Here is a 10,156-nt window from a genome sequence, read left to right as displayed (position 1 = left end):
TTACTGCCATTCCTACTGCCCGTACAACCTTACACCTGATTGTTTTTACTCCTTCAAATGTTTTCACTCCTTCAAATGTTTTCCTGTTGTGTCCTGTAAACTTCCAGATTAAGCTTCCCTGATCACTTTGCAGATGATTCTTCTATTTAAAGATCTTCAGTGTTGCTGAATGGCTTCTAGACTAATTTGAGTAATTTTCAGAATGGCTCATTTCAATTCTTCCTAGGCTCTTCATTTGTTTCATTCAACTTAATCACTGTATTCCAAAAGAAAAGAAAAGAAACTGAAAGAAACTTCAAAAGAAAAAGAAGCTAATCAATTTGAGCTTTGCAAACAAGAAAATGGCCCCAAATTTGATGCCCTCTTTCTCCTGTCTGTGGACTGAGTGCAGAATATTGAAATTTATGGGCATTCTTTTAGAATGAAAATGGCTTATATCTAGGATAACCCTATAATTTTTCATTCAACCTGTAATGATTTTGAGAGTGAAAGGTATTAATAATTTCATAAGGATAACAGGTATAAACCATGACTGTCCTAGGCAAAAGAAGTAGTCTGTCATCTGAATAGAATATGATGCAGCAGTGGCAGCCATCATGTGCCACCAGGCCTCAGGTTTCATTGTGTCCTTTCCTTCTCCATTATTCCACCCCCACCTTTCCCTCAGCATTGGAGGATGGAAGAAAAGGAGCTTACTTTTGTCTTATTTCCTTTTCTAATCTTAAAGAGCAGTAAAAGTGAAGCTAATGGAGCTTTTTGTTGTTACAATGCAAAGCAGATTTATTTGCGCACACAACAATGAGGATTAGGATACTAGATAAAAAGGAAAGCGGTCTTCTGTCAAATGGAGAAGATCAGGAATCTTAAGCAGCTGGCTTTGGGACCACTGCGATGGGAAGACTTGCTGTGTTGCTTTCAGAAGTTAAGTCTCTTTACCTGATGCTTCAGCAGGCTTTTCAAACAGGCCTTCCCGCTAGGCCAGCTCTTCTAAGTCCTTTGACAGCCAAGACGATATTCCAGATCGTCTATGTTCTGTTTATTTAGGAACTCTCCCATAAAGTCTGAGAGATCAGTTTCACTATTCTCAGAAGCCAAGATCTTGAGGTCTTGCAGGACCTTGCTTACGTGTTCTCCTACTGCAGAGAGGACTTCAGAGCTTGTGTGCCATTTCCCCAGTTATCTATATCAGGCCTCTTAATCACCAGAAGGCAGATGCTACCCTCACGTTTTCTCTTTCAAAAGGAGAAAATCAGCAATATTCTATATAAGAAAATTCCCACATATAGGCTAATAGCCTTTTTTTCTTCCCAGCCTCCATGGTTATATAAACAGAAGTTGAAGAAACCTCCTGTGCAAGTGTGTTCAGGGGTCTAGGGTAAAGTAGAGTCACTGAACCAATTCACTGAACATACCATGAGTAATTTGCATCTGAGAGCAGAATTTCCTTTAAAATTCAGTACTCAATGGGATTGCAGCCTATGCTACAATAACAGTAATACTTTTGGGGAAAAAAGTAAATGAGAAGATAGAAGTCTAGTTTAGAGGAGGATGAAGTTTATTTTAAATAGAATTTACAAGAAATCAAACTGGGAATGTGATATGGGATTAGAGTTATTGACGGGGACTAAAGAAATTTATTTGAAAGTCTTTATTTAGAGGTAATAAACCAAAACTCTAGTTAGTGAGGGAATGTAGTGAATTAGCATAGACTACCCCTAAATCCCAAAGTCTTAACAAAAGTTTGTTTCTTATTCATATTACATGTCTAATCAGGGTTGGCAGTGCTCAGAAGAGTCACACAAGGGATCCTGGCTGCGGATGGTGCCATCTCAACACATGCTTCCATAGAGATAGGAGCCGGGGAAAGGGAACATGGCAAATCACACATAGAAACGAAAAAGAAACAGAAAACCGAGGTTAAAAAATTTTTTTGAATGTGCTATAGAACTCATAAATTTAGCTGCCATGCATGGCTAATAATGAATTTTCAAAGTGATCTTTAGGTTTATATTAGCAACTAGTTTTTGGAGTGTGCTTAAATGTAATTTATGGTGGATTAGCTTCTTTCTGTATATGACTCTGTAAATGAAAAGCATTGCAGAGATTCTTTTTTGGAATTTCTCATGATCTTTCTTTTTTTTTTTTCAGGTGAACCTTTTAGGCATTTCTAAAGATAAACATTACTATTTTATGATAATATTTCATTTTACTCTCTTTTCTCTATAACAGGAGAGTTGATTCTATTTCTCAGGGTAAAACAGGTCCACAATTCCCTATCTAAATTCCAAACTCCAAAAATGTTTGCAAAGGGAAGTTTTTTCATAACTCATTTGGAAGCAAAATCTGACCTGAATTGACATAAGGCTACTTGTGGTCTTTATCCCACTTAATGTGAATATGGATATATTTTGCCACAGAAGTATTAATGTGTTTGATTCTGGACAACTTCTCCAGATCCACTGAAGGTGTTACAGAATATATAGTATATGCCCATATTACCTTTCAAAAATCTGAAAAATTCTGAATTTCAAACACATCTGTCCCTTAAGGTTTCAGAAAAGAGACTATGGTTCTGTATTTCCAGTCTCTTAACGATCTCACAGAGGTATTGTAAAACAAATTTAATCCATATAGATAATTCCAAAGCATAATTTTCAAGTCTTTGGTTTTCTACATTATTCTTCTAATTTTTTTCTAATTCATTCATTTATATCAAAATACATTTTAGCCTGAGGTAACAATGGGAAATATTTTGAAATGCTTGATTTCATAAAGCCACTAGGTGGCATCTTTGTAAAAATAAAAGCACATTAAAAGAAATGTTTATTATATAAATAAATGCTGAGATAAATAAAGGTAGATGTTTCATGAGAAATAAAGATAAGTCATTTTGGTCAATAAATCCTGAGAAAATGCATAAGTTTATCATGAAAAGTAAAATGGAAAATGATATTTTAAAATTACTTTTTTACTTTCAGAACTGAGAGTCTTTTTCCTATTGGTTGTTTTCAGCTTGCATTTACATTGATTTTGTAGAACGAAACAACTATATATTTGTGTGTGTAAACGTATGCATATGTGATTTGGATGTGTTAATAACCTTTCCAACCTGCATAGACTACCTGGGAAGCCTACCAATTAAGTTAGGCTCATATTGTAAGACTAAGTTGTACAAGATCATCTCCATAGCAAACTATAAATAAAATGTGAACATATAGTGGGTATCAAGTCACATTTAATGCTGGGAAGTACTTGAAGTTCTCTACCACTGGGTTTCTTCCCTCCATCTCCTGCCTCTATGCCTAAATCTAGTTTTTTTACAGTCCCTACTACGGATGACAGTGAATGATAAATTTTAAAGAGGAAACCCAGAAAAGTAAGTGTTTAAAACCAATGGAATTCTCATTACTAGTAAAATTTAAGATACATTATGATTTTGGAGATGGGAGTGGGGGAGTGTTTGGAAGAACTTGTCTGTAAACCTCCAATCACACCTGGCTCACCCGTGAAAGACTAACCCTAGTGGTTATCTGTATTCCCTTTTTCCCCCTTTTCTCTGTTCTCCATGAATATATGGATTCATGAAGTCATTTAAATGCATTTGCTTTTTAAAAAAACCATTATTAAAGCCAATTTTATCTGAGAACATTAAAAATTTTACATTGTTCTAGTAAGAAATGTCTTTTAAAATGGAATGAAAACTGAAAAAATGACATTGGACATTAGGAAGTTATTGGGGAGATGAGAATGCAATTTCAGGGGAAAGGTATAAAGGAGTGAAGACATTGAACGTTATGAAGGAGGAATGGACCCGTATTATACATAACAAAAATTTTAATTTTATTACTTAATCTTACATCCTTTTTAAATATCAAAGGGTGTTAAATTAAACACAGTAGCATAGAATGGTGGTTTAAAATCGAGGGCCTGGAGTCAGACTGCTTGGGTTTAATCCTGGCTACCCCACTAAACGAGAGTTTCCTCATTTGTAAAATGGGGCTAATCACAGTTCTTCCTTAATAAGATCACTGTAAGGATTAAATTAGAAATATAAGTTAAGTGCTTAGTAACAAATAATAATAAATGTTAGCTATTATTATGAAGCCACAAAAAGTGTGCTACTACATTTACAATAGGAACATAATTGATTCTTTCCCCTAATAATATGTGCGTCTTTAAAAATCTTCTCAGTTTAAAGAATTTATAGTGATATAAAAATATCTTTATAATTCAGTGATTAACAAAAGCTTTGCTTCTCGTGATTTAAAGAGGAGTTATTTAACAGCTCCTGTCTGCCTTTTCTCTTTGGCTGCCAGGAAGCTAAGAGCCAAGTTCTAAATTTAGCAAAAGCAAGTAGGCACCTACTGTTGTACAACTGGGTTCTCCTTTGTCAAGGTCTTAACTCTTACTTCGTATTCACATTTTCTCTAATCCTGACTTTTTATAGCTACAAGCGCAAACTGCTATCAGTGTTTGGTTTGGAGAACCGTACCCTGTTACGAATGTAAAAGGGATCTTGGTAAGTGGTTAGCTACCGATTCACTTGCCAATCGAGGTAAGAGGCAGGTACTACCTTCTCCGCCACCTCTCCCCGCCCTCCTCTGCCTCATTTCTTCGCCCCGCCCTCCTCTGTCTCCTTTCTTCTCCCCGCCCTCGCCCCCCGGCTCCGCCCCTCCCCTCCGCCGTGCTCCTTTTCAGCGCGGGCCCCGCCCCTTCTCGCGGCCGCTGTGCCGGGTTGGGAGGAGGTGGCGTCAGGGCCGTTGCTAGGATACGGCCGGCAACAGAGAATCCGGCGAGTGGGACGCTGCTTCCTAAGAGCCGGAGAAACCGCTTCGACCCGAGTAGCTGCGTTTCTTAGTCAGGTAGGAGGACAGGTTCTGGCTGCCCTCTCCTGGCCCGAGGCTTAGACCGGCCTTGAGCCAGTGACTGCGGCGCTAGACTCCGAGGACTCCGTGCGGGGCGCTGATCCCCTGGGCTCTGGGGACTGCTTGACCGCTCGAGAGTGTTCCACCTTTACTTTAAAAAAACCGTGCAAAGCATCCCATCTTTCTTGGTTCCTTTTCTGTCTCCTTTTCTCTGATTTGGGATTCAGAAGCCACAGCATCAAGCTAGGAGGTGTACCTGGAGGACCGCTCACTCCGAATGCTTATCACAGTAATAGTGCAGAAGCAAGACCATCTGTGTGTGTAACCCAGATCTGGCATTAGAAAACCTTTAGCCATCCATGGTGAGCATTTTCAGTCTTGAGTAAACAGAGGGCTTTCCGACCTTCTTCACTGGCATTCTCACTCCTCTCCACCCACGGTCTTCGCTGTGCCTCTTAAAAAACTTAGCAGGTCTATTTGGTAGAAGGCAAAACTGGATCCCCGTCTTACTACTTACACTAGATATCTAGAACATTCTAGATATAGCAATGAAATTATGCATGGTAGGTGAAAGGGGGACTTTTTTTGTATGCAATCATAATAGAGACTTTTTTCTTTTTAAACAATTTTTTTAAGATTAAAACATTTAAGTTTGGATAGACAATACATAAAAAGAAAAAGTTACCGGGGCCGGCCCGGTGGCGCAAGCGGTTAAGTGCGCGCGCTCCGCTGCGGCGGCCCGGGGTTTGCTGGTTCGGATCCCGGGCGCGCACCGACGCACTGCTTGGTAGGCCATGCTGTGGCGGCGTCCCATATAAAGTGGAGGAAGATGGGCACCGATGTTAGCCCAGGGCCGTCTTCCTCAGCAAAAAAAAGAGGAGGATTGGCGGATGTTAGCTCAGGGCTGATCTCCTCACAAAAAAAAAAAAAAAAAAAAAAGAAAAAGTTACCTTCTAGAGGTATTCTATGCGTGTACAAATACGTAGTTGTACCTGTAACATTGCACATACTGGTCTGTGCTTTTGTTGGAGGAGGTCATCCAGAGGACGTGACTGCTGGTTCACCCATGAACTGGGTGGGGCAGTGGGAGGCTCCTTACCCCCTCCCTTGTCCTGGGAATGTGGGTACCTTCTACCCACTGTTCCTGTACTAGGATGGGCTTCAAGGACTGAGCCTTGAGAGAGTAATGTGTTATTGAGACCATCTGAACTGTATATGTGGCTGAACCCAGTTAAGGCCTCTGTATAAACTCAAGATTCTGGTGGGTGGGTGCAGAGATCTATTGTCTCGCAGCTGTGGAAGACAAGCCTCATAGTAAGTCCCCTTGCTTAGTAAACCTGCCACCTACGAGTCTAGAGTGGTTTGCCTCTTTCTTCAGACTCTCCTTGCCCTCCATGTACAGGGTGCAGTTTCAGATTTCACCCAAGGAACTCTAAAGGTTGTGAACCAACAACTTTGCTTTTTCACTTAATTGAATCATGCCTTTAGAATTGGCTTCTTCACTTAGCATAATTGATTTGAGATTCATCTATGTTGTTATGTGTATCAATAGTTTATTCCTTTCTATTGGTGAGTAGTATTCCATTTTATAAATGTAAAAATAGTATGTGTATCTGATGCTGGCCCTGATATCTGTTCCCCTACGTTAAACCCGGCATATATGGGGTTAAAACCCAAAACACCCATCCCCTTCCCTGCTTCTCTAGTTACATTCATATGTAAATATTGGTTTCTTTAAGCTTTGTATCCACCCCACCCCACCCCACACACACTACCACAGTAAGTAGAAGTTACAAATTGTTAAAAGCCCAGGTGGCCTCACTCTGGGCTCACACTGAAGTTTTGGCTAATTATGGGTTCTTGAGGTTTGTTACAGGGAAACTGATATCCAGAGTATATCAAGAAGCTGAAGCTTCCCAGACCCCAGGTGGTCAGCTTCCGGGTGCCAGAATCCATCACCCATCATGGAGGCAGACAACCAAGGACACCCACCTCTGGATTCCCTTATCTTGCCATCCTCCCCACTGCAAGCAGCCTCACAAGGCCAAATGTAGGCTGGAGGGAGAGTACCAACCAGCAAGGCCACAGGCTCCTGCTCCCTACAAGCTGCTGCATTCCTCACAACCTTTAAAAACCCTTGTGTCCCAACTTTCGAGGAGATGAATTTGAGGGCTGACTCTGGCTGACTCTGGCCTCCCTGCTGATGTCACCCAAAATAAACCCCTTTCCTTGCCGTAAGCCTGGCGTTCCAGGTTTTGTTTGGCTCTCTTGTGTGGCTGGTAAAAAAAACCTGTGTTTGCGTTCAGTAACATATCCATTCCTCAACTAAGAAACATTTGTGTTGTTTCCAGTCTTGAGTGATTAAGAACAAAGCCTTTATAAGCCTCTGTGTACAGGTTTTCTGTGAATGTAGTTTTTCATGCCACTTGGGTAAAGGACACAGATTGCTGGGTCATATGATAATGTATGACCCATTTTATGTAAACATACATAAAATAATGTATGTTTAATTTTATAAGAAAACAATTATCCCAATGTTGTACCAATTTTCATTTCCACTATCAGGGTATAAGAGCTCCACTTGTCTTCACGCTCACCAGCACTTGGTATTGTTGGCCTAAAAAAAATATTTTAACTATTCTTATAGGTGTGTAGCGGACTCTCGTTGTGATTTGAAGTTGCGTTCTCTAATGACTAATGATATTGAGCGTCGTTTCATGTGCTTGTTCTCAGGGCCGGGACTAGAGTGAGGCAATTGAGGCAAGCAGGTCCAGAATTTCAGGAGGCATTTCTTCTCAGGTGCAAGTCCAAGTGTAGAGCAGTACGGGGGCTGCCTTTGCCTCCACCTAGTCCTGGCACTGCTTATTTGCCTTCTGTTTATATTCTTTGGTGACATGTCTGTTTAAATCCTTTACTCATTTTTTTTCTTATTATTGAGTTTTGAGAGTTTCCTGTATATTCTGGATACAATCTTTTATCAGATATGAGTTTTGCAAAAAAGTTATCTCCCAGTCTATGGTTTGTCTTTTTATTCTTCTAGTTGTGTTTTTTGAATAGCAGAAGTTCTTGATGTTATTACTGTTGCTGTTTTAAAAGATGCTACCCAGACCATTTTGAGGAAATGATGACCCACCAGAGAGAAACAAAAACTACCTCAGACTCTTCAAAAAGCGCAGATGAGTATGTTGCTAGGAGTTAGGGCTTCCTTATGATACTTTCTTTCTAATCAGGCCATTAAGCTCTGTTATGGGAGAAAAAGAACCAAAAGGAAGATTTTTTTGTGGGTGAGAGCCTAAAGAGATTCCTTGAACTTTTTAAAAATTCAATTTTTGTTCTTTTTTTTCGCATTTCACTTTTTTTCTCTTTATTGTTTTGGAATTTTAAAACTTTCAGTTCTTTTATTGGTTGTACTTGAAATTTAACTATTCATATTTAGCAAAGTCTAGGGTTAAGAATATCATATCCCTCAATTTTGTAAACATTATAAGGATTTGAGAATAGTTTATTCTTATCTTTCTCTTCCCAATTACATATTATTATTGTTTAACATTTCAGTTTTCTACTACTATTTTGTGTTGACACTATTTGTTTGGGTTTACCCATGTGTTTCTGATTTGTTTGCCTTTCCTTTGTGCACTCGAGACTTCCACTGGGCCCATTTCCTCCCTCTTCAAGTATATCCTTTAGAGCAGATATCTTAGTGGTAACTTATTTTAAATGTTTCTGTTTTCTTTCTTGAAAGATAATCTTGCTGGGTGCACAATTCTAAGTTGATAGTTGTCTTCTTTTAATTAGTCGATTTTTGCCTCGGCTTCTATGTTTCTGATGAGAAATCTGCAGTAATTTTAGTTTTCTTTGTATTAATGTCAGCAAATTAATATGATTCAAAACAGTAGGTGATATGTCCTTTATCACAGTTTGCTTTCCAGACCTTCTCTTTGTTATTCTGTAATTTAATTACAATGTGGATGGCTATGAATTATTTTTATTTATCCGTTAGGTATATATTTATGTTGTGTTTCCTGGATCTCTGGATCCATATTTTTCTTAGTTTTGAAAACTTCTCAGCCATTACCTTTTAAAATATTTCCTCTCTTCCATCTTTCTGTTTTCTTCTGGGATTCCAATTTGACACATGCTAGATCAGGGACTGGCAGACTTTTTCTGAAAAGGGCTTCACAGGCCACATACAGTCTCTATTGCATATTCTTTGTTGTTTTTTATTTTAACAATACAAAATCATTCTTAGCTCACAGCAAAGATATATCCTTAGCAGAAAAATATGCTAGACTTTCTTTTTCTGTTTTTCATGTCTCTTAATCTCTCATATTTTTCATATCCTTATCTCTTTGCAGCATTCTATATAAAATCTTTTTATCTTCCAGTTAATCTTCAACTCTAATGCTATATTCATTGAATTCAGCAAGTATATATTTTTATTCCAGATATTCCTTTTTTTTTTTGAAATTTGTCATCTAGTAGCCAGAGAACTTCACTGACTGAGGTTAACTTTTTTCTCCATAAGGATTTGTGCTTGGAGTGGAAGTCCCAAACACAGCTTTCCCACCTCACTACTGTTCCAAATTTTAATCTTCCCCGTTGTTGCCACAGAAATGGACCTTAAGGCCACTTCCTCTATCCCCGCTTCCTGGCTGCCAGCTGCTATAGGTACTGGCTCCTTAATGCTCTGATCTAGCTCCTACCTCTGCAGCTTGGCTCTGGGCTGCCCTAGCCCACCTGGCCCAAGCTCCTGGATGCTGTCACACCATCTCCCAAGCCAAAGATCTTGCTGTAGCTCAGACCCTAGTCACCTCCAAGATCAACCCATGTTTGTTTGTTGATGTGTTTGTTCTGTGGGGCAGAGGTCAGTGGGGACCTCTGCTACAATTTGTGAGAGCAAAGCTGCTACAAAGAGTGTGTCCTATCTAGGATACAGTTGCTGCTGAGTTGGTAAGTTCCTTGGAGCTTCTAACCAGTTGTAATGCCAGAGGGATAAATCCCGTGTTAGTTTTGTATTTAGAAAAAAAGTTATTCAAAAAGTCCTTCTTTCACAAGGCATTGTTCATTGAATAAGGAAGAGATGAAAATATATTTTAAAATATTTTTCAAAATATTTTTCAGAGAAGATTAATCTCAAATTTGTTGTGTTCTGAGGTTATCTTTTTGGTACATATTTTTACTTTCTGTGGTGTTTTTATTAAAAATTCACCAATGTTTTACCTGATACCATTTCTAGGATAATTAATATTTTAAAAAATAATGAGCAACATTGTAGTATATTATGAATGTAA

General features: G+C 38.9%; 1 protein-coding gene across 1 annotated transcript in view; it reads left to right on the top strand.

Annotated features, from left to right (window-relative positions):
• Positions 1-4,770: 4,770 nt before the first annotated feature.
• Positions 4,771-10,156, top strand: part of IQUB (IQ motif and ubiquitin domain containing) — a 56,057-nt gene continuing 50,671 nt past the window's right edge. The window contains exon 1 of the mRNA XM_058529154.1: positions 4,771-4,862. The gene's annotated coding sequence lies outside the window, so the exon portion shown is untranslated. The remainder of the gene's footprint in view (positions 4,863-10,156) is intronic.

The sequence above is a fragment of the Diceros bicornis genome, chromosome 3 (assembly GCF_020826845.1).
Source record: "Diceros bicornis minor isolate mBicDic1 chromosome 3, mDicBic1.mat.cur, whole genome shotgun sequence".
In the NCBI taxonomy this organism is placed as follows: Eukaryota; Metazoa; Chordata; class Mammalia; order Perissodactyla; family Rhinocerotidae; genus Diceros; species Diceros bicornis.
Note: the sequence above shows the minus strand (reverse complement) of the source record. Positions and strands in the feature narration are given on the sequence as shown.